Source organism: Ranitomeya imitator, chromosome 7 (assembly GCF_032444005.1).
Source record: "Ranitomeya imitator isolate aRanImi1 chromosome 7, aRanImi1.pri, whole genome shotgun sequence".
In the NCBI taxonomy this organism is placed as follows: domain Eukaryota; kingdom Metazoa; phylum Chordata; class Amphibia; order Anura; family Dendrobatidae; genus Ranitomeya; species Ranitomeya imitator.
This window is the reverse complement of record NC_091288.1, coordinates 187,586,506-187,610,720: the sequence shown is the minus strand read 5'-3', so window position 1 is coordinate 187,610,720 and position 24,215 is coordinate 187,586,506. Positions and strand designations below refer to the sequence as shown.

The window sequence follows — 24,215 nt, the reverse complement described above, 5'->3', positions numbered from 1 at the left end:
GAATACATAAGCAACCGGTGCAATGTCCTTGGGTTTTTTTTTATTCATTATTTGAGGGCATATAAATTTGCTTTTCAGCTATTAAATTTTAAGATAATCAGATAACAAACACAGTTAATTGTGTGGATGTGGTCTCTAGTCTGATTTCTAGGCCTCACTGATTGCGTACAATTTGTTTTATTACATTTAAAGAAAATCCTTAAAGGGATTGTCCAAGCTTGGGGCTCACTTCTGCGGTCATTCTGTGTGACTCCGGACTTGTGAAACTTCACAGAGCGCAGCGTGTGCTGTCGGGATTCTGCGGGAACAAGCAGGCCTGTGAATGGAAGTATGAGATGTGCATAGTTACATCCCGACTAGACTTGCACGCGCTCACTTAATGCTAGTGAATTGAGTGAGGCTGAACAAGTCTAGTCTGAATGTGGCCGGAAGTATTCAAATTGCATACTTATGGTCACACAGCGTGCGGTTATCAGGAATCGCAAGTCTGAAGTCACGCAGTGACTCAAACCACAAGCCTGGACTTCCTAAGATTAAAAAAAAATTCCATAAACTGCACCATGCCTTTCTCAAGAATGTCTCCATTCCCTTGAAAGAGGAGAATACCGGACACTACAGGTCTGGGGCTGATTCTGGAAAAACATCATAACTTTTTTAATGGGTTTTTCAGGACTTGCAAAAAAAATATAATCCACTCGGAGGCTCTTCCAGTGTGGGACATGGTTTGAGATTTTTTATTTTTGTCTTGGAAAATCCTTCAGGTATGATTCCATGTTCAGATTTCTTTATTTTTTAAATGCAATTTTTGACGCAAGTGTAAATCCTAAATGGAAGACGACTGTGAAGATGAGACTGATGCTCTTCCTGTGTTTTTTTTTTTTTTTATTTGCTTTTGGATTTAAAAACTGCATTAAAAAAATCTGTACGTGTGAACACACCCTCAAAGGTGTTCTCTGTTAAAACCTCCAGTGATCAAGATCAAATATAATGTGGAGAAATCTGCTGTTTAAATCCCCCATAGCGTCACTGCAGGCAAAACTAAGCATTCCGCAGTCCTAATGCATTACATGGCCTATAAGTCTCTTTACTCTGGCACGTGACATTACCTCTTAGACCTCAGCCAGATGCCTCTCATACAGCCAAATCAGATCTCATGCTTTGCACTAAAGAGCTGCAACAGCCTGAAACACTTATCTGCAAATTGAGATTCCGGTTTCCTGAAGCATAGTCCTCACAAGCTCTATCCAGAAGAGCTTGTAAGCGCTTGTCTGATGTCAGAGTGCATAGTTTGGTCCTCTGTCACTCCAGCTCTATCCCCCGCCCAGTGCTACCTCTTCCAGCTTTACTGATCGCCTTATATGCTGTGACTTGAGGCAAAGGAGTAGTCAGTCAAGCTGGAGGGAAATAGAGCCGGAATGACAGAAGCTTCTGATCTACCATTGCTCTTTCAGCCTCATTTGCATATAAATTTAAATGCTGATTAATCAGCAATGAAGAAATGGACCGACCATGTAAAGATATCGCTGGACTTGCCTTTGAAATACATGCACATACAAATAGTTTTGGGGGTGAAATCCTGCTGACAGATTCCCTTTTAAAGAAGCATCTCGTAAACCACATATGGGAACAGTCAGACGGCTGAATAACTGGGACAAGTATCGCAACGCAATGCTCGGACTGGCGAGGGGCTCTTCCGACCAGAGTGTGACAACCTATTTCTATGGAGCTGTCACGCTACGGTTGGGAGAGCCGATGGCCAGTCCGAGAAGTGTGTTGCGATCCTTGACCGAGTTATACGGCAGTCTGCCTATTCCCTAATAATGAAAAGCAAGATCAATGTCATATTTCGGGATTCCTCCTCTCCTTTATCGTCTGTAAATGTCAGACACACAGATTTAACTTGCATCTGCTACTAAAGATTACGTCCAGGTATTTTCCCGAGTATCCTGGTATGCTGATCAATATTAAACACTTATGTTAACAACGTGGTTAGCTTCTTAAAACCCCTTCATCTCATAGCACAAAGTGAAAGTTACCCTCATTTTAAATGATTTTTTATCCTCCTTTTTTAATTGTGTTACTCCTCATAGGAAGGAAACATGCTTGGACTGGCCCACTGGAGAACTGGAGAATCCTCCGGTGGGCCACCACCCTCTTATACTGTTGAGGAGAGCCATAAGATCAAATACTTAATTAACCCCAAGCCATAAGAGATTGAGAGAAATGACCCATAACGTGTATTGTTTGATCTTACATAAGTTTTTTTAGATGAAAGTAAGACACTAAAGATGGCTGCCATTTCCTGTATCAGAGCCATGTGGCTGCCTGGCTGGTATCCAAGATGACGCCCACCCTGATGACCTCATGGATCCACCCAGTGACGCCCACCTTGATGACCTCATGGACCAACCCACCCTGATGACCTCATGGATCCACCCATGGACTTGCTCATTGCCCAACCCACTAACCAATGGAATGCATCCGATCACTCCCATTTTAGAGCTAACCGAGCCCCCTTACAGGGGATATGTAACCATGTGTTCTGACTGAATAAAGTCTCTTTTTTCCCTTGCAGCTGGGCCATAGATTGATCATGGAGAGTTTACATATGACTGTGTGTTGTTATATGTTTATTTCTTTGGTGCGCACCTGATCAATATCCATTAGGCCAGGAGTAGGCAACTTAAGTGAACATTTTATTAAATTGTTCAACCTAACAATTTGGCGCCCAACGTGGGGCCAGCAGAGGAAGAGCCCTGAACCCTGAGGACCGGCGACTGGAATGGCACGACGCGCTGAATACCCCGAACATGGAGACTGATCACCTCCTTATCAGAACACGGTAAGTCTGCTGATTTTTATAATCTGTAGTCTTTACCTGTGTCCTTCGGGGTATCCTGTGCAGATTGCCTGACCATGTCCGGTCTTCGTGGTATCTGTAAGACGGCAGAAGGGTTTCTCCGCTGCTGGTCATTTAATTGCAAGAACCGTCACATGTTTTAGTTGCCTACTGCCTGTTATGTGTTGTGAGGAGGGGAGATGACTGGTAGTTAGAACAGGAAAAGCAAGTTTTGGTTTTTTTTTAGTGAAGGAAAAGCAAGTGTTAGAACAGGAAAAGCAAGTTTTTAGAAAAGAAAAGCAAGCAAGTGTAAGAAAAAAAAAAAATTATTTTTGTCTGTGGTACAGTACATGGTTGTCGCCTGTGATAAGATTTTCAGTTCTGTATAAGAGAGACTAGGACCTTGAGTGATTGACTCGGCCTAGGGGGGCCCGGTAAAACTTGGAGTGAGATGACTCAGTTCGGCGCCTAATAAATTGTGTAGCGGCTCATTAAAACTTGGAGTGAGATGACTCAGTTCGAGCCAAATAAATACATTTATAGTTTTTTTGCCCCGTGGCATCGAGTGAGTTGACTCTGCACGGGGACTGGTAAGTTAGGGAGCAATTTGACTAAGTAGGGAATAATTGGTTTGTAAAGTACGGAACACGGAAGTCAGACAGGGACCACGTGACAAGAGGGAGTAGGAACTGAGTACTGCAGACTCAGTTCTCTTTAGAATCTCAGGTTTGAGTCATCTCCCCCGTCTTATTGTTTGTTTGGTGTTTGTTATCTTGATAGAGATATAGATATCTATAGAAAGATGGAGAAATTAATGCAGTTCTGCCGTATTGGCACTAAGCCAAATTCAGATGGCAAGTTAGACCCGTGTACATTAGTAGCGACTCGTGAAGGGAAGAGTCATGTTAAACAATGTAAAAAGCTTATGAAGTTGTGTGGAATGCCAGAAGGGGAAGGTTACAGCCCCTGGAGTGGAAGATTGTCTTGAAAGAAAGGAAAGGTATCCTAGAAGATAATGGATTGTTGTCTACTGCTAGGGCATGGGAGAAAGTCTCTGAAAGTCTGTATAGAGAAAATTGGGTAGAAGAGGAAAGGAATAAAAAGGGCAGAGTTTTGAGTTATGTGTATTACAAAAATATATCCTGTGAGGGGCCACCACCTTATAATGGTGGCCCAGAGCCATGTGCTAACCCTGACGGCGGCCATCTTGTGAATGGCAAATTTGTTAGTGCTGGCGGCGGCCATTTTGCAGATGGCAAATTTGTTAATGCTGGTAGTAGCCATTTTGTAAATGGTAAATTTGTTAATGCTGGTAGCAGCCATTTTATGGATGGTAAATTTGTTAATGCTGGTAGCAGCCATTTTATGGATGGTAAATTTGCTAATGCTGGTAGTAGCCATTTTGTGAATGGTAAATTTGTTAATGCTGGTAGCAGCCATTTTATGGATGGTAAATTTGTTAATGCTGGTAGTAGCCATTTTGTAGATGGTAAATTTGTTAATGCTGGTAGTAGCCATTTTGTAAATGGTAAATTTGTTAATGCTGGTAGCAGCCATTTTATGGATGGTAAATTTGCTAATGCTGGTAGCATCCATTTTATGGATGGCAAATGTGTTCATGCTGGCGGCGGCCATTCTGTGGATGGCAAATGTGTTAATTCTAATGGTGGCCATTTTGTGGATAACATGTAATTCTGACGGTCGCCATTTTCTGGATGGCAAATGTGCTGCTCCTGGTGGTGAACATCTTAGACTAAGGCTATACACCACATCACCAAATCCTTGTTACCCAGTAATGACCACTAACGGCCAATACTATTTTCCTTTGGGAAGTGAACAAGCTTTACCCATGTATCCTGTCTCAGTGGTTTCCAATGGGGCACCGAACCTTTCCCCTATCTAGCAATGCTCCCGCCTGGATCGTCCTCGGCACCAACCCTTTCTACTGTCACTTCCACTGCTAATTTAGCCGCACACCCACTGTTGTGAAATCTGTGGCCAAGCTCCCTCCTGTGGTCGTGAGTGGTACTTCGGCTGGTTCTGTCTATGAGCTTCCTTTGGTGGATGAGAGTGGTACTGCAGCTTCTGAGTTTCCTTCCTCAGGTGATGAGGTTAAGTCGTTAGGTGCTGCTCTATTTAACTCCACCTAGTGCTTTTATCCTGGCCTCCAGTCAATGCTCTAGTATTGGTCTTGCTTCCTCCTGGATCGTTCCTGTGGCCAGTCTGTCCTGCGTAAGCTAAGTTTTGCTTGTGTTATTATTGTTTGCTATTTTTTCTGTCCAGCTTGCTTTGTTGGTTTTTCTTGCTTGCTGGAAGCTCTGAGACGCAGAGGGAGCACCTCCGTACCGTTAGTCGGTGCGGAGGGTCTTTTTGCCCCTCTGCGTGGTTGTTTGTAGGTTTTTGTGTTGACCGCAAAGCTATCTTTCCTATCCTCGGTCTATTCAGTAAGTCGGGCCTCACTTTGCTAAATCTATTTCATCTCTGTGTTTGTGTTTTCATCTTTACTCAGTCATTATATGTGGGGGGCTGCCTTTTCCTTTGGGGAGTTTCTCTGAGGCAAGGTAGGCTTATTTTTCTATCTTCAGGGCTGGTTAGTTTCTCAGGCTGTGCCGAGTTGCATAGGGAGCATTAGGCGCAATCCACGGCTACCTCTGGTGTTGTGTGATAGGATTGGGGATTGCGGTCAGCGGAGTTCCCACGTCTCAGAGCTCGTCCTATGTTTTTGGTAATTGTCAGGTCACTTTGTGTGCTCTGAACTTCAATGTCCATTGTGGTTCTGAATTACCTGTTCACAACAACCCACACAAGATGCTCCAAGCAATGGCCTCTCCTCCCAACGCTTCCACTACAATAGCACTCTCACACAGTCTACCTAACCCTATGCCCGGTACCTCACAGGCTCTCTTGCAGCCAAGTGCACACCTGTATGGGACGGTGGCAACTGTATCAAGGGGGGGGCTCAATCTGGGAGGGGGATGTCAATAGCACAGGAAGCACAAAGGGGAGGGAATGTTGACAACCTGTTTTCAAAAAGAACTTCCTGAGGGACCCTTGTTAGTGGTGGGAAAGGGTGACATAACGACAATGGAAACAGACGCTATTGTTAAAGCTGCCAATTCTCGGTTAGAGCATAATGGAGGTGTAGCTAGAGCTATAGTGTAAGCAGGAGGGGCGACTATTCAAGCTGACAGTCAAATCATTGTTGAGTCACGTGGTCAGATAGCTGTTGGGGACATAGTGGTGACTAAAGCTGGCAATCTTCCATGTAGAATGATCATACACGCTGTGACCCCTACGTTTGACCCTATTCATCCAGACGTTAGTGCTCAACAACTTCATGCAGCAATAACTCGCATTTTAGAGTATGCGAATATTAGTGAGCAAATTGAGACCTTGACAATTCCGGTGCCATCTCTACTCCCGCCTCAGGTGTCACCACCAACAGTGCCAATGCTCATGTCTGAGGAGCCCACCCTCTACGTCAAGTTTACACCCCTGCAAGCTGCTACTCTGTTGTACCAAACTCCAGATCCAGAAAAACAGCCGATGCCTTTCTACAGAAGCATGCTTCAAATCCAAAGTACTTACCCAGCTACGTAGCAAGATCTAATTTCCCTGGCAAATCTTAAAGCAGTTGATGCATATTGGCCTGTTATGGATATCGTGTTCAATGATGACTCACTTGCCAGTGACAAAACATGGGACTCTGGTGTTGAGTTCTGCCAAGACCCCAAGACATGGGCCTCGGATGAGCTGGCTGACCTATCACTTATTGTCGCCAAAGGATTCCAGATGCCTCAAAGCTGATGCAGCCATTGTACGAAGACCTCAAATCCGTGGAAGCTTTCTACGCTCTTAAACAGGCCATACAGTCTGCACCAGCTTTTGGAATCCCAAATTCTGATATCATTTGAGGACATCCAGTTCTCTTAATGGCTCCACACGACATAATCGCTATTCCTGCAACCCTAAACATCTGTTGGTGCAGCGTCATATGAGACTACAATATTCGCTGTTGGTTCCGGATAATGTCTTGTCCGCTGCAGCATCCTCAAACTGTCCATGCTGCTTCCTCTTTCCAGGGGGGATGTGGATGATGATGCTGATGCTCTCGGAGAAGATGCCTCTACACACTCAAAGGAGGATCATGACTGTCTTGAGCAAATGCAGGAAGAAGTAGCCTCCAAGAAAAACGTGTCTGAAGACCCATTCCCACATGCTGACCTGACGTTCCTCACTGATGGTTCCAGATTTGCAGATGAAACGGGAAGGTTCCATACGGGATATGCCGTGGTTACACATGACCAGGTCATCTCAGCTGGATCACTACCACCGCACATGTCTGCACAAGAAGCGGAACTTAAAGCTTTGACGTTGGCTTGTCAGGAAGCAACGGAGAAGGTGGTCAACCTCTACACGGATTCAAGATATGCTTTCGGAGTGGCTCATGACTTCGGCAGTATCTGGGCAGCCAGAGGATACCTAACGTCCAGTGGAACTCCTGTAAAACATGCTGCTACCATACAAGAACTTGTGGCCGCTCTTGATCTACGTTCGGAGGTTGCAGTGATCAAGATCAAAGCTCACGGAAGATTGGATTCTCCAGAAGCAAGGAGGAACTTCTTTGCTGACAAAACAGTAAAAACCTATGCTGCTGATCCATTTGGGAAAGAGAAAGCAGCGGTGTACGTGTCACAAAACACTGAAGAAGGGACTAAAGGCTCTCTTATGAGGATTATCCATCTACATCAAGACATTGGATGATGAAAAGAAGCCATGACAAGAAGGAGGAGCTAAAAAAGGATGAAGATGGAGTCTGGAGGGTGAACAAAAAGTTCTGTCTACCCCGTAATCTGTATTCCTCGGAGACAGAATGGGCACACGGTATCGCCCAGAGGCCGGAATCAGATGATTGACCTGATTTGGAAGACTTACATGGCACTTGGGATCTCTACTGTCACCCAAAAATACTGCAATTCCTGCCTTGTGTGTGCAACATGCAATCCAGCACCGCCCCAGAAAGTTACTCAGAAACATTGGCTAAACCACTCTATCCCTTTCGGAGGATTCAGATTGATCACATTCAAATGCCAAAAGTAGGGAAGTACGAGTATGTACTGGTAGTGACTGACATGTTCTCAGGATGGCCCGAAGCCTATCCAGTAATAAACATGACTGCCAGAGTGACTGTTAAGAGACTGATGACTGAAGTAGTATGCAGATATGGGGTCCCAGAGGTAATTGAGAGTGACCAAGGACCTGCGTTCACTGCAGCACTAACTAAGGAACTATGGACATTGGTGGGAGCTGATTTGGGTTTACATACTCCATATCACCCACAGAGCAGTGCGAAAGTAGAAACACTGAATGGCACCTTGAAAAATAAAATACTGAAAGCCAGTTAGGAGGTCAGACTTGGACAGACATTTTGCCCATTGCCTTATACTCAGTCAGAAACACTCCCAAGGGGTCCCACCAAACTCACACCACACGAGATTCTCACTGGAGCCTCCAAGGTTGGGTCAATATTTTCCACAACAACTAGCTTTAGGAAGTGATACTCTTGTAAATTATGTAATTGTCCTTACTAAAAGAACTGTCAGTAACACATGTACAAGTTTTATCATCGATTCCAGATCCAGATTCCAGTGAAGGTACCCATGATTTCCAACCTGGTGACTACATGCTGGTAAAGAAGTTCATCAGAAAGACATCCCTGGAGTCGAGATTTGAGGGTTCCTACCAAGTGCTCCTGACTACTCCTACTTCAGTCAGGATTGCTGAGCGTCTTCTGGATTCATATTATTATTATTATTAATTGTTATAGCGCCATTTAATCCATCTCTCACATTATAAACTTGTTAGACAGTTAGGGACAGAGTAGGATCTGACCTGCTTGTCAAAGTCCAGCTACAAAGGGAGGTTTTCCACAAGGGAAAACTTGTCTCAAACTGGTGAAAACTCCAATTCCCCCCTCCCGGGCGAGACGGTCAGATCTAGGATGTGTTACATCAGGGTGAGTGACATGTGTATTTTATGTAACCATGGAGATTGAAGAATAATAAAGCCAGCAGGTAGAAAAGTCCCGAGGACGCTGGTAGCGCGCTCCGAGATACCTCCTGATATATCCATGATTGGTCACACATTCTCTGGTGTCTATAGCATCCGTATTGTCATGAAGCCTCTGATGTCATAGTGACACTTAACACTGGTGGGTTAGGGAACCATGATGGGATCAAGATAAAAAAAAGGGTTAATAAAGTATTTAGGGGGGACTGTTGAGGAGAGCCATAAGATCAAATAATTAACCCCAAGCCATAAGAGATTGAGAGAAATGACCCATAACGTGTATTGTTTGATCTTACATAAGTTTTTTTAGATGAAAGTAAGACACTAAAGATGGCTGCCATTTCCTGTATCAGAGAGCCATGTGGCTGCCTGGCTGGTATCCAAGATGACGCCCACCCTGATGACCTCATGGATCCACCCACAGTGACGCCCACCTTGATGACCTCATGGACCAACCCACCCTGATGACCTCATGGATCCACCCATGGACTTGCTCATTGCCCAACCCACTAACCAATGGAATGCATCCGATCACTCCCATTTTAGAGCTAACCGAGCCCCCTTACAGGGGATATGTAACCATGTGTTCTGACTGAATAAAGTCTCTTTTTTCCCTTGCAGCTGGGCCATAGATTGATCATGGAGAGTTTACATATGACTGTGTGTTGTTATATGTTTATTTCTTTGGTGCGCACCTGATCAATATCCATTAGGCCAGGAGTAGGCAACTTAAGTGAACATTTTATTAAATTGTTCAACCTAACAATATGAGCTTACTTGGCACTATATACTGGAATCACTATGTACAGACAATGGCGGCATCTTATTCATGAAACAATCTAACCAATTCATTGTTGTATAAATTTGTGATTGAGGATAATGTCACATTTGTATGCAGTCGAGAACTGCGGCAATGGAGTTGGTTACTGGTGGGCCTTTGGCTGCCCAGTCCGACACTGGAAGTAGGAATATAATTCCTCCCTGGGATTATGTTTGGTCATTTGAGTCTTGTTTGTTCTTCTCTGTTCCCTTTAAAATAACAAAGTGTGAACAGGAGCCAAGTGCCTGTAGCTGTTCTGCTCCATAACATAAATCCTGTTTGTCGGGCAGGAGGCCTGTAGCTGGCGGTGGCCTTTTCCCTGATGCTGTAATAAGACGTTTATCAGTTGAGTGTGTGCCGATAAGGTCATCATAACAGATGAGCATGATTAAATTTCATGCTTAACCTCATGGATATAATGCCGGTTATTCTCCCCCGTGTGCCGGCCTCTGATACTGAATTGCACAAGACATTAAGATTTGGCAATGCAATAAAAGGGCAAGTGTTTTTCTCCACACCTCACTTACAAAAGCAAAGGGTGAGCGTGGATTTCACAGAGTCCACTTGTCAATCTGCTCTGTACCTGTGTAGAAATGATGTTGCCATGTCAGGAGGGGTAATGCATCCTCCCGTAAGGATCGTATGCACTCAGGTTGGCGATCTCCGGCTTACATTAAGAGGGTCCGGTTTCGCCTAGAAGTAAGAGGTCCTCTGTGGTTGAGCAGCAATATTAATGCAGAGCAGATAGAGGGCCAAGCAGAAGATCGCCCTCTACTGGCTAAATGTCTCCTAGCAGTGTACACAACGAGGCATTGCTGTTGCAAATAATCTCTTAAAGAGGTTGTCAACCTTAAAAAAAAAAAAAAATGTTAATGTGTGTAAAATGATGATACAACTTTAAAAAAAAGCCGCCCGATCTTGATATATCAGCATCTCCACTTCTGGCTTTGCAGTGATGCAGGACAAAGTTTTCACAGATGGCATGTGATCTGCGTAAAGGAGGTTGGCTGACTGGCTTATTTCAATAGATAATTCAGCCCCCTTCTATCGCTATGAATCTAGCATGATGGAGAAGGTGGCTGGCTTAGGTATTGAAATGAGCCGTGAAACCAGCCCCCTGTGCTGTAGAGCTCCAAAGACATTGCTGTCTCATGCCTGTGCACTTTGCTCTGTTGTACATAGGCTGGTGACAGAAAGTTTGTGTTTACTTATCAGCTTAGTAATGAGGGGGTCGGGCTGACAGCTTTTTCATTACTAAAGGTACCGTCACACTAGACGATATCGCTAGCGATCCGTGACGTTGCAGCGTCCTCGCTAGCGATATCGTCCAGTGTGACAGGCAGCAACGATCAGGCCCCTGCTGTGCTGTCGCTGGTCGGGGAAGAAAGTCCAGAACTTTATTTGGTCGCTGGACTCCCCGCAGACATCGCTGAATCGGCGTGTGTGACACCGATTCAGCGATGTCTTCACTGGTAACCAGGGTAAACATCGGGTAACTAAGCGCAGGGCCGCGCTTAGTAACCCGATGTTTACCCTGGTTACCATCCTAAAAGTAAAAAAAAACAAACAGTACATACTTACCTACCGCTGTCTGTCCCCGGCGCTGTGCTTCTCTGCACTGGCTGTGAGCGTCGGTCAGCCGGAAAGCAGAGCGGTGACGTCACCGCTCTGCTTTCCGGCCGCTGTGCTCACAGCCAGTACAGGAGGAGTGCAGAGCACAGCGCTGGAGGACAGACGGCTGTAGGTAAGTATGTACCGTTTGATTTTTTTTTTTTACTTTTAGGATGGTAACCAGGGTAAACATCGGGTTACTAAGCGCGGCCCTGCGCTTAGTTACCCGATGTTTACCCTGGTTACCGGCATCGTTGGTCGCTGGAGAGCTGTCTGTGTGACAGCTCTCCAGCGACCAAACAGCGACGCTGCAGCGATCCGGATCGTTGTCGGTATCGCTGCAGCGTCGCTAAGTGTGACGGTACCTTAAGCCTAGGGCTAGGTGTCATTGATAGCTGCTGACACCAAGCCCTAATCCCATTACCCTGATGCTACTACATCAGCATGAAAAAGGTGGTATTGAACCAAGAAATGACATCAGAAAAACCTTTTTTAAAATATATATGGCTAAAAAGAAAAAGCCTTCATTGCTGTACAAAACGCGCATTTTTTTTTCCTTACCATTTTTCCTGCGAAGAGCTGCAGAAACCTTGCAGAAATTTCTTCAAATACTCAACATGCTCACATAGCCTAAAGCTGTTATTCCAGAATTGTTTCATGGCGGTCATCGACTTAAAGGACGCCTATTATCTCATCCCAATCCATTAGGACCATCAAAAACTGTCCAAGGACGGGTCAGGCATTATCAGTATACAGCCCTTCCAGTCGGACTGTCAGTAGCTCAGAGAGTATGTTCCAAGGAAATATCAGAGGAGATGGCCTACCTTCGTTCTCAAAACACGCTTATCCCGTACCTGGATGACTTCCTTATAGTCGGAAGGTCAGAAGATCACTACACAGAGCAGGAGAGGGAGGTAACTGGTCCTGGAAGAGCTGGGCTGGATGGTAAATACCCTCAAATCAAGGCTAAAACCGGAAAAGATACAATCCTTCCTGGGGTTCGCTTTGGACACCGAGTGCCAGATCTGTCTTCTACCAGAGGACAAAGTAGCCAAGATAATGGCCCTGCCACTGTCAGCGATACGTCAGCCAAAAATGACACTAAGAAAAGCAATGTCTTTGCTAGGATCCCTAACATCTTGTATCCCGGCATTAAGATGGGCTCAATTTCACCTAAGGCAACTACAGTGGGAGGTCCTGTCTGCACAGAGGTCGTTAAAAGGGTATTTAGAGGGAAAGTTATATCTTTCTTTGGCAATAAGGGATTCCCTGTCTTGGTGGACAGTAAGAAAACCTTTGTCGCCAAGAGTCCAGTGGATAAGACCAGTGGAGGACATTATCACGACAGATACGAGCAATACCGGATGGGGGCACATCTAAGGTCTCACTCGGTTCAGGGGACCTGGTCTCCTCTATAGAGGGGCCAGGGTTCGAACGTGAAAGAGCTGAGGGCTGTGGAGAGAGCTTTGAGACGCTTTCTCCCCTTCCTCCAGGGTTACCATGTCCGAGTCATGTCGCGCAGTCATGGCTAATATCAACTGCCAGTGGGGAACAAGGTCCCATATCCTAATGGTGGCAGCAGACATCATACTCCAGCTAGCAGAGCAACACCTACTGTCCTTACGGCACAACACAAAGTCAGACTTCCTGTGAGAATGGTCTCTAAATTCCCAAATTTTCCAACAGATAGTGCGGGCATTGGGACAACCGGAGAAAGATCGGTTTGCCAGCTTACACAACAGAAAAGTGAGGAACTTCTGTTCGTTAAACCTAAAGGGAGAAACCATTCGCAGTAGATGCTCTTCGGATTCCTTGGCGGTTCAGGATGACCTATGCATTTCCCCCAATAGCGATGATTCCAGCAGTCGGGAGGAAGATCAGGGAGGGAGGATCAGGCGAGGGTAATTCTCATTGCTTCATTCTGGCCAAAGAGACCATGGTTTTCCCTGCTAAGGCTGTCTGTGACCGATCCATGGATTCTACCAGAGATCCCGGACCTTCTTACCCAGGGGCCAGTTTGCCACCCACTCTCAAGTAAAGGGCTTCCATCTAGCAGCATGGAATTTGAGAGGGCATTACTGATTCGGCAGGGGTTCTCACCAGGGCTAGTCCCCATCCTGTTGAAAAGTAGGAAACCGTTTACGTCAAGGATCTATGGTGGTATAGAAAATGTTCAGCACAGCCTAAAGAGGGAGGTGCATAAAGATCGGTTCTCAATAGTGTTGAGCATTCCGATACCGCAAGTATCGGGTATCGGCCGATACTTGCGGTATCGGAATTCCGATACCGAGATCCGATACTTTTGTGGTATCGGGTATCGGTATCGGATACATAGAGATGTGTAAAATAAAGAATTAAAATAAAAAATATTGATATATTTACCTCTCCGGCGGCCCCTGAACTCAGCGCGGGTAACCGGCAGGCTTCGTTGTTCAAAATCAGCGCTTTTAGGACCTGAGAAACACGTCCCGGCTTCTGATTGGTCGCGGGCCGCCCATGTGACCGCCACGCGACCAATCACAAGCCGCGACGTCACCGCAAGCTATTAGCACGCTCATTTTTGAAAAATGAGCGCGTTAATGACTTTCAAAGACGTAGCGGCTTGTGATTGGTCGCGGCCACGCGACCAATCACAAGCCGCGACGTCACCGCAAGCTATTAACGCGCTCATTTTTAAAAATGAGCGCGTTAATGGCTTTCAAAGACGTAGCGGGTTGTGATTGGTCGCGGCCGCGACCAATCACAAGCCGCGACGTCACCGCAAGCTATTGACGCGCTCATTTTTAAAAATGAGCGCGTTAATGGCTTTGAAAGACATAGCGGCTTGTGATTGGTCGCGGCCGCGACCAATCACAAGCCGCGACGTCACCGCAAGCTATTGACGCGCTCATTTTTAAAAATGAGCGCGTTAATGGCTTTGAAAGACATAGCGGCTTGTGATTGGTCGCGTGGCCGCGACCAATCACAAGCCGCGACGTCACCGCAAGCTATTGACGCGCTCATTTTTAAAAATGAGCGCGTTAATGGCTTTGAAAGACATAGCGGCTTGTGATTGGTCGCGTGGCCGCGACCAATCACAAGCCGCTACGTCTTTGAAAGTCATTAACGCGCTCATTTTTCAAAAATGAGCGCGCTAATAGCTTGCGGTGACGTCGCGGCTTGTGATTGGTCGCGGCCACGCGACCAATCACAAGCCGCTATGTCTTTCAAAGCCATTAACGCGCTCATTTCTAAAAATGAGCGCGTCAATAGCTTGCGGTGACGTCGCGGCTTGTGATTGGTCGCGTGGCCGCGACCAATCACAAGCCGCGACGTCACCGCAAGCTATTGACGCGCTCATTTTTAAAAATGAGCGCGTTAATGGCTTTGAAAGACATAGCGGCTTGTGATTGGTCGCGTGGCCGCGACCAATCACAAGCCGCTATGTCTTTCAAAGCCATTAACGCGCTCATTTTTAAAAATGAGCGCGTCAATAGCTTGCGGTGACGTCGCGGCTTGTGATTGGTCGCGGCCACGCGACCAATCACAAGCCGCTATGTCTTTCAAAGCCATTAACGCGCTCATTTTTAAAAATGAGCGCGTCAATAGCTTGCGGTGACGTCGCGGCTTGTGATTGGTCGCGGCCACGCGACCAATCACAAGCCGCTATGTCTTTCAAAGCCATTAACGCGCTCATTTTTAAAAATGAGCGCGTCAATAGCTTGCGGTGACGTCGCGGCTTGTGATTGGTCGCGGCCGCGACCAATCACAACCCGCTACGTCTTTGAAAGCCATTAACGCGCTCATTTTTAAAAATGAGCGCGTTAATAGCTTGCGGTGACGTCGCGGCTTGTGATTGGTCGCGTGGCCGCGACCAATCACAAGCCGCTACGTCTTTGAAAGTCATTAACGCGCTCATTTTTCAAAAATGAGCGCGCTAATAGCTTGCGGTGACGTCGCGGCTTGTGATTGGTCGCGTGGCCGCGACCAATCACAAGCCGCTACGTCTTTGAAAGTCATTAACGCGCTCATTTTTCAAAAATGAGCGCGCTAATAGCTTGCGGTGACGTCGCGGCTTGTGATTGGTCGCGTGGCCGCGACCAATCACAAGCCGCTACGTCTTTGAAAGTCATTAACGCGCTCATTTTTCAAAAATGAGCGCGCTAATAGCTTGCGGTGACGTCGCGGCTTGTGATTGGTCGCGTGGCGGTCACATGGGCGGCCCGCGACCAATCAGAAGCCGGGACGTGTTTCTCAGGTCCTAAAAGCGCTGATTTTGAACAACGAAGCCTGCCGGTTACCCGCGCTGAGTTCAGGGGCCGCCGGAGAGGTAAATATATCAATATTTTTTATTTTTATTCTTTATTTTACACCTCCCTATGGATCCCAGGGCCTGAAGGAGAGTTTCCTCTCCTTCAGACCCTGGGAACCATGAGAATACCTTCCGATACTTGATGTCCCATTGACTTGTATTGGTATCGGTATCGGCGATATCCGATATTTTTCGGGTATCGGCCGATACTATCCGATACCGATACTTTCAAGTATCGGACGGTATCGCTCAACACTAGTTCTCAAACCTTAATATGTGGAATAGTTATAATTAGCACACTCCAATGGGTGTGATGCAAAAGGGGTGTTTAATATTCATACAGTAGTCACAAACGTTTCGGTCTGCAAAGACCTTCATCAGTGTGCTAAATGTAGCGAGAGTGGTACATATAGTAGAACCCCGGTAGGAACTTATTTGCATCAAGAATGAGGATACAGTAAATATGCTGGAAAAATATTGTATGGCAGGTCAGTCCGGCCGTCAGGAGGAAGAGAGACAGAGCTACACGGTATCCACCGCAAGTAGGTAGTGCGAGTGGCGCTCCGGTTCCTGAAGGCATCAAGGCTCACTCCACCAGAGCCGTGGCTACCTCCTAGGCCGAAAAAGCGGAGGTATCAATTGATCAGATCTGTAAGGCTTCTACCTGGTCTACTTTCTTTAAGCACTACAGACTGAATCTGTCCTCCTCTGCTGACTTGACCTTTGGTAGAAGGGTGCTGAAAGCTGAGGTCCCTCCCTAAGGTGTTTCATTTCTCCAAAAATCTCTCAGGTGTGCTGTCATGGGTGAAGGGAAAACACCAAGGTTACTTACCGGTAGCTGTTTTTTCCGGAACCTATAACAGCACCCATATATTCCCTCCTTCTCACCTTTTGGGTGTCCACTATAGTTTGGATTTTTTTTTTATAATGTGTTGGTCATGTGTGTAAATTCACTGGAGACCCTCTCATGCTCATGTAACCCAACTGAGGCGGGGTAGAGGTACCGCCCTATTATTTCAGTAGGTTTCCTGTCGTGGCTGGGCAGTTCACTCTCTCAGGTGTGCTGTCATGGGTTCCGGAAAAAAGTCTACCAGTAAGTAACCTTGATATTTCCTAATGCTCTTACACTGGACTCACATCTTTTCTAGATGAATATCGGACTATTTTTCATATGCTCGTGTGAACCCAGGATTGTCCAGGCTTTGGGTTCAAATCTACAATCACTCTCTGCACAGTGCGCGGTGTCAAGATTTGTCGGGATCTCTCACGATTTGTATATTTCCAGCCACATTCCAACTCAACGTGTCACCTCGCTCAATTCACTTATGTTGAACGAGACTGCTCTCGTCTAGTGGGCATGTGACTGCATGTCTACAAATCACATACTCGCAGAGAATCCTGACAGTGCGCAGTGTGCACGCTATAAGGAGAGTGTCTGTAAACACGAACCCTAAACCTCTTTCAGGAAGTGGAGCTCTGGGATTAGCGCTGCTGCTAATCTGGTGTACTGGGTCAAATCCAACCATTGTCCTCGTGGGTTTCGCATAGTGATAGGTTAATGGACTTCCTACTAAAGTGGCCCCAGCGGGTGTCAGACAGGAATATTCGGTTGTGTGGTGACGATCTGGGTGCTGCGTCGCAGAATAAGCTGATGCAACCGAAACCAATGGTTGGGTCTTCTCTAATCTGGCCACCTTTACTGGTCTCAGGGGTCATTCATTCACACATGAATACAACCATTGCTCTGCGTCCATATTGGTCGTCTCCCAACTTTACCCAAAACAGAATCTATTTTTTTGTATTGGTCAGTGCATGCTGGGGGTTGTAGTTTGGCCACTTTGATGCTTTTGGGACTAGTCTCCATATTGGGGCAGTATAATGCAGGGCATTGTCTCGGGAACATTGTGCAGATACGTATCGTATTTACCTAGGCGTTCTTTCTAAATAAGAACGGGAACATTTCCTTGCAGAATGACAATGGGGCGACGACGACTGGCGGAGCGTGTGCCACAGCTGGGACAGCTTCTGGGGCTTGTTTGGTTTTTGCATGTGGGATGCTGCCAGACCCCACCCCTTCCCTAACTGTGCACTAAAGCTACGTGTACTATCCCCAGGCTCACAGCAGTCGCCTGCTACCTACCTCCCTGCTCCTGACCTGCACCTGTATCCTCACCTGGGCTGGAGGCACTGGAGAAAGCAGGTAATGTGCATGGGGTGCACCCTAACCCCCCTAGGCCATGGATGGGGGGCTTATATGGTGCGACAGCCAGATCCATTCATGTGCAGTTATTCTGATTAGCTTCTCCTACACTAATAGTTGTACTTTATAAGACTGGGTATTAGGAGAACAAGGCTGTCACTTAGGAAAGTGATATGTAGCATGCACAATGGACGCCTTCATGCTTGTGACTCACTTGTGTGCACAGTGATTGCCAATGTCAGCACTTTGCACCTTAACCCTGTTGGGCACAAGGTGCCCAGAAATGCACAAAGTTCATCACTAGAATCTATTGGTCACGGATCCAAAATCGTAATTAGTACCAATGGGTGGGTCCATAAATATCAGGACCCCCCCAGATATGATTGACGGTGACGAGTTTAGTGGCCACAACGATCAACCTGGAGGGTGAACTGTGGGCAGAACATCAGTGGGGGTCTTGACTAGTAGAATCCCCCAATTCACAATATGTATATGATGTCAGAACATGCCAGAACCTTAATGCAATACAGCAGGATTGTTTGTGTTCCAGGGGGATAATGCTTTACCGTCAGATTGTCCTTCAGACATAATGAAAGACAACCAAAAATATTCACACAATGGTTTATAGCATCCTGGCTGCCAGGTCCTTGTCCACAGACCTGTATGTACCGTGTGTCCCCGGAAGAAGAGAGGGTCTCATAAGATTGGATAGGGTTTATTTTCCAGCGATGGTTAATTTTGTTTTTCCATGACCAATCCACACATACGTACACATGTATACACACACTGCACATACATACACGTTATACACACACTGCACATACACATGTATACACACACTGCACATACATACACATGTATACACACACTGCACATACATACACATGTATACACACACTGCACATACATACACATGTATACACACACTGCACATACATACACATGTATACACACACTGCACATACATACACATGTATACACACACTGCACATACACATGTGAACACACACTGCACACACATACACATGTGAACACACTGCACACACATACACATGTGTATACACACTGCACATACATACACTTGTGTACACACACTGCACATACATACACTTGTGTACACACACTGCACATACATACACTTGTGTACACACACTGCACATACATACACATGTGTACACACACTGCACATACATACTCATGTGTACACACACTGCCCACACATACACATGTGTACACACACTGCACATACACATGTGTACACACACTGCACATACATACACTTGTGTACACACACTGCACATACATACACATGTGTACACACACTGCACATACACTTTGGGAGGGCTAGGGACGCCGGGGCTCACCATCCAGCCTCTATTACCATACGGTATGCTATCAGTTTAATGTGTGGAATGTTCTGCTCTTTTCCTTGTATTCCCACTGTTGGCTTACATTATATATAGGAATACTAGTTTTTCTGGATTGAGCATTATAGTATGTCTTATTCTAATTGCTGGATTGTGGGTGTTGTTGTGTTCCCCTACCATGTAATCACGGCTGTATGGCCGATTTTAACCTTTTACTGTCACTTCTGACCCATTTGTATCTGTATCCTAATAAAGTTTATATTTGCATTACTTCTTGGACTGGTACACCAATTTATTTGTGGTATTGTAGTAGTTTTGGTGTGTCCTGCACATCTGATATACTTGGCTTCTAATTGAGATGGTATTATGATGTTGTTTCATCTTTTTGGAAGCCATGCATGTTTTCCATGTTTCTATACATACACATGTATACACACACTGCACATACATACACATGTATACACTCACTACATATACATACACACACTGCACATACATACACATGTGTACACACACTGCACATACACATGTGTATACACACGCTGCACATACACATGTATGTATACACACGCTGCACATACATACACATGTATACACACACTGCCCACACATACACATGTAACATGTATACATACATACATACACATGTATACGCACACTGCTCGCACATTCACACGTATGTGCACACACTGTACATACACCTGTATATATTTATAAAAACTGCACATACATATATATTTATATATGTGTATGTACAGTCTGTGTGCATATATACATGTGACCTGTGCAGTGTATAAATAAATGTATATGCAGTGTATATAAATATATATACATGTGTATGTGCAGTATGTATAATATATTTATACACTGGACATGTCACATATATATACACACACTGCACATACAGGTGTATATATATTTATACACACTGCACATACACATGTGTAAATATTTGTACACATTGCACATGTCACATGTCTATATACACATTATTATTATTATTATTATTTATTTATATAGCACCATTGATTCCATGGTGCTGTACATGAGAAGGGGTTACATACAAGTTACAAATATCACATACAGTAAACAAACTAACAATTTCAGACTGATACAGAGGGGCGAGGACCCTGCCCATGCGTGCTTACATTCTACAGGATTATGGGGAAGGAGACAATAGGTTGAGGGTTGCAGGAGCTCCGGTGTTGGTGAGGCGGTAGCTCCGGTGTTGGTGAGGCGGTAGCTCCGGTGTTGGTGAGGCGGTAGCTTCGATAGTGATGAGGCAGCAGCGGTGTCAGTGCAGGCTGTAGGCTTTCCTGAAGAGATGAGTTTTCAGGTTCCGTCTGAAGGATTCGACAGTGGTTGATAGTCGGACGTGTTGGGGCAGAGAGTTCCAGAGGATGGGGGATATTCGGGAGAAGTCTTGGAGGCGATTGGATGAGGAGCGAATAAGTGTGGAGGAGAGAAGGAGGTCTTGGGAGGACCGGAGGTCACGTGAGGGAAGATATCGAGAGATTAGTTCAGAGATATATGGAGGAGACAGGTTGTGGATGGCTTGCACATGCACTGTGCATACACACACACAAAAAAGTATTTAGTCAGCGACCAATTGTGCAAGTTCTCTCACTTAAAAAGATGAGAGAGGCCTATAATTGACATCATAGCTAGACCACAACTATGAGAGTCAAAATGAGAAAACAAATCCAGAAAATCACCTTGTCTGATTTGGCAAGATTTATTTTGCAAATTATGGTGGAAAATAAGTATTTGATCACCTAAAAACATGCAAGATTTCTGGCTCTCACAGACCTGTAACTTCTTCTTTAAGAGGCTCCTCTGTCCTCCACTCATTACCTGTAGTAATGGCAGCTGTTTCAACCTGCTATCAGTATAAAAGACAACTGTCCACAACCTCAAGCAGTCACAATCCAAACTCCACTATGGTGAAGACCAAAGAGCTGTCGAAGGACACCAGAAACAAAATTGTAGCCCTGCACCAGGCTGGGAATACAGAATCTGTAATAGGCAAGCAGCTTGGTGTGATGAAATCAACTGTGGGAGCAATAACAAGAAAATGGAAGACATACAAGACCACTGATAATCTCCCTCGATCTGGGGCTCCACGCAAGATCTCACCCCGTGGGGCCAAAATGATCACAAGAACGGTGAGCAAAAGTCCCAGAACCACACGGGGGGACCTAGTGAATGACCTGCACAGAGCTGGGACCACCATAACAAAGGCTTCCATCAGTAACACACTACGCCGCCAGGGACTCAGATCCTGCAGTGCCAGACATGTCCCCCTGCCAGTACATTTCCGGGCCTGTCTGAAGTTTGCTAGAGAGCATTTGGATGATCCAGGAGAGTATTGCGAGAATGTCATATGGTCTGATGAAACCAAATTAGAACTGTTTGGCAGAAGCAAAACTCGTTGTGTTTGGAGGAGACAGAATGCTGAGTTGCATCCAAAGAACACCATACCTACTGTGATGCATGGGGGTGGCAACATCATGCTTTGGGGCTGTTTCTCTGCAAAGGGATCGGGACAACTGATCCATGTACATCAAAGAATTAATGGGGCAATGTATCATGCGATTTTGAGTGCAAACTTCCTTCCATCAGCAAGAGCATTGAAGATGAAATGTGGATGGGTCTTTCGGCATGATAATGATCCCTAGCACACAGCCAGGGCAACGAAGGAGTGGCTTTGTAAGAAGCATATGAAGGTCCTGGAGTGGCCTAACCAGTCTCCAGATCTCAACCCAGTAGAAAACCTTTGATGGGAGTTGAAAGTCCGAGTTGCCCAGCGACAATCCAAAAACATCACTGCTCTAGAGGAGATCTGCATGGAGGAATGGGCCAACATACCAACAACAGTGTGTGGCAACCTTGTGAAGACTTACAGAAAACGTTTGACCTCTGTCATTGCCAACAAAGGATATATTACAAAGTATTGAGATGAACTTTTGTTAATGACCAAATACTTATTTTCCACCATAATTTGCAAATTAAATCTTGACAAGTCAGATGAGGTGATTTTCTGGATTTTTCTCATTTTGACTCTCATAGTTGTGGTCTACCTATGATGTCAATTACAGGCCTCGCTCAACTTTTTAAGTCGGAGAACTTGCACAATTGATCACTGACTAAATACTTTTTTCCCCACTGTAAATTTGACTTGCAACTATTTAGCATATGATTAGTTATGCAAATTTGTCACTGCATTATTACAGTGATGACCGCTTGCAGCTAGCTTCTATTAACTGATCTCTTCCTCCTTCTCTTCTGCATTCTCCTCCTTCTTCTCCTGCCCTTTTCTCTTTCCCCCCTTATTTTCCCCCTTCACCTTTCCCTCCTTCTTCTTTTCCTTTTAAGATGGTCCATGCTGTCTGGATTGGCCGCGTGTCTCTTGACCTGAACTCAATAACCTCATACATGCCTATGACACTGTAGAGTTTGGGTCAGGAGACCACCAATGGTCAGTCTGTCCATCACAATCCATAGTCAGACCATGAAAAAACGGAAGTGTGCAATCGGCCTAAATTCTATCAGACTGATGGAGATCTAATGTATAATCTGTTACGTTGGGCCCTCAGACACCGAGGTTTGGATGTGACGCCTACCTCTGCACCTCCCAGATCTTACCCACACTGTGGATCCAGTTGGCTCATCCAATCCTTTATCTACCTTCCAGTCCTGCTTCTCTCTATATATTAGCCATTTATATGTACATCAGGCTTTTTAGCTGTTTGCATTATTATGTTAAGCTCTAAGGACTATTTGAGTTTATGATTCATAGTTTCAATATCACACCGCCATAACAAACTCCCTGAAAAAGCAAATCGCTTGCTTGTTAATTGTTTTCAGTTTTCTTCAGGGTTAGGCGATGTCTGGACTGGCAGTGGCTCTCCTGACAACAACAACTTGATAGTCATATATAAAGCTGTTGAATTCGGGTTAGGAAACCTGCGGCCGGTACCATAAATGCCGGCTGTAAATTTGGTATTATAAAGTCAGTGTACTTACAGTACATGTGCTTATGATATAACCTTTACCCAGAGAAATTAGTGCTTACCATATCACCATTAAGTGTTTACCATTTTCCAAGTCCATGCAAACAGCCCTCTATGAAATAGTTATGTTAATATACTTTCTAGAAGGTATCTGACATTTTCTTACTTTGCTCTCATATACTGATCAACATGCATTTATAATAGATATTTGGGGATGAAGGGGTATGTACTGGCTTGGACTGGCCCACAGGAGAACAGGAGAATCCTCTGGTGGGCCACCACCAACTTATATGAACAGTACATGGCACAATACACTTGATTCACCATGTACAGGCAAAGGCAACATCTTATTAGTTTAACAATTAACCTAGTTTATTGCTATGGAATTTTGTGAATGAGGATAACGTCATATTTGCATGTAGCTGTAAAAGTGGGGCCCTGGAATTGAAGTTACTGGTGGGGCCCTAGGCACCCCAGTCCCACACTGGGTATGGGAGCATATTGCTCAGATTTGTACATTGCATCCTTCTGTTATGTACATGATAATAACTCCTTGTCCCAACTTGATAGTATTTAGTTCAGTGTCGGAGAGTGATGCGCATTAGGCAGATGGATCAGTAGTACAGTCCATCCACTATACTCTCGCAGTGGTGTCACTCATCAAGAGTGGTGGGTATTACTCAGGCAGATGGATCAGTAGCACAGTCCATCCACTGTACTCTCTCGGAGGTGTCACTCATCGAGAGTGATGGCTATTACTCAGGCAGATGGATCAGTAGTACAGTCCATCCACTGTACTCTCTCGGAGGTGTCACTCATCAATAGTGATGGCTATTACTCGGGAAGATGGATCAGTAGCACAGTCCATCCACTGTACGCTCTCGGAGGTGTCGCTCATCAATAGTGATGGGTATTACTCAGGCAGATGGATCAGTAGCACAGTCCATCCACTGTACTCTCTCAGAGGTGTCACTCATCAATAGTGATGGCTATCACTCAGGCAGA

The 24,215-nt window shown here is 45.4% G+C and overlaps 1 protein-coding gene and 1 long non-coding RNA gene across 2 annotated transcripts in view; both read left to right on the top strand.

Annotated features, from left to right (window-relative positions):
- The first annotated feature begins 2,379 nt into the window (after positions 1–2,379).
- Positions 2,380–9,545, top strand: LOC138645143 (uncharacterized). Its single transcript, XR_011314713.1, has 2 exons — positions 2,380–2,842; positions 8,476–9,545. It is a non-coding gene; the product is annotated as an uncharacterized lncRNA (long non-coding RNA).
- An 8,045-nt stretch (positions 9,546–17,590) lies between these two features.
- Positions 17,591–24,215, top strand: part of BHLHA15 (basic helix-loop-helix family member a15) — a 33,436-nt gene continuing 26,811 nt past the window's right edge. The window contains exon 1 of the mRNA XM_069734219.1: positions 17,591–17,830. The gene's annotated coding sequence lies outside the window, so the exon portion shown is untranslated. The remainder of the gene's footprint in view (positions 17,831–24,215) is intronic.